Genomic DNA, 870 nt, shown 5'->3' with positions numbered 1-870 from the left:
CTTTCCCAGCTCTGCTAGTCCAGGTTGCAAAACCCAGAGTGACTGAGTCCTCACTCCCCAGCTGTGTCCCAGCACAGTAACTGGTCACCCATTTGCTGCCAGTTGCATTGCACATCACTGACAGCAAGGTCTTCAGGACAGTGGCTCCCCAGTATGCTTGAAGAGACCCCTAACTGCTGGTTTGCCTAAGACAGCTGCCTTCTTTTTTGTCCATAGGATTGCTCTTTCTTTCATCTCCTGAACCACCTGGCTCTGCACTGATCCCAGTGATGACGGCTCTTGGGCAGTGACCCAGCCCCTGGATGGGACTCCTTGTTCATCAGGTTGACCAAGATTTGGTAGACTTCACACTTGACAGGCTGCAGCCCTGACTTACCCCCGTGGCCCGGGTCGCGCAGGCCTGGCTGTCATGCGAGGCATCTGGCTGTGCTGTAGCTGAGGGCCCTTTGCATCAGCAGTCTGTGTGCATGTTGCACTGTTCCCACTACTTCCCTTGCCTCCGGTTTGCTCCTATTTGTATATGTGCTGTAGAGGGATTCAGTTGCTGCTTCCACACCATGGCTGCTGAAAGCAGCATGAGTGAGGTTAATGAATCTGCACTGACCAGTCATGTAAATGAGCTGTAAGTGCTCTGGCAGGCCAGTTCTGGCAGAATATACAGTCGTGCCCTTGTTGCCAGGAAAGGGGGTGCAAGGATCATACCTGGGTCCTGCCAAGTCAGCTGCTGGTGCTTCCTGTGGGTAACTTTCAGGGAGGGTAACTGCCTTGCATGAGAAACCCCAGCCCCACCAGCCCACTGGAGTGACTTAAAAAGAGGGATCTAATTCAGGATGCATCAAGTAGAAGGCAGGGAATGAAATTGCTATTTCA

The sequence above is a fragment of the Mesitornis unicolor genome, unplaced genomic scaffold (assembly GCF_000695765.1).
Source record: "Mesitornis unicolor isolate BGI_N332 unplaced genomic scaffold, ASM69576v1 scaffold46132, whole genome shotgun sequence".
In the NCBI taxonomy this organism is placed as follows: Eukaryota; Metazoa; Chordata; class Aves; order Mesitornithiformes; family Mesitornithidae; genus Mesitornis; species Mesitornis unicolor.
This window is presented reverse-complemented; position numbering follows the sequence as displayed.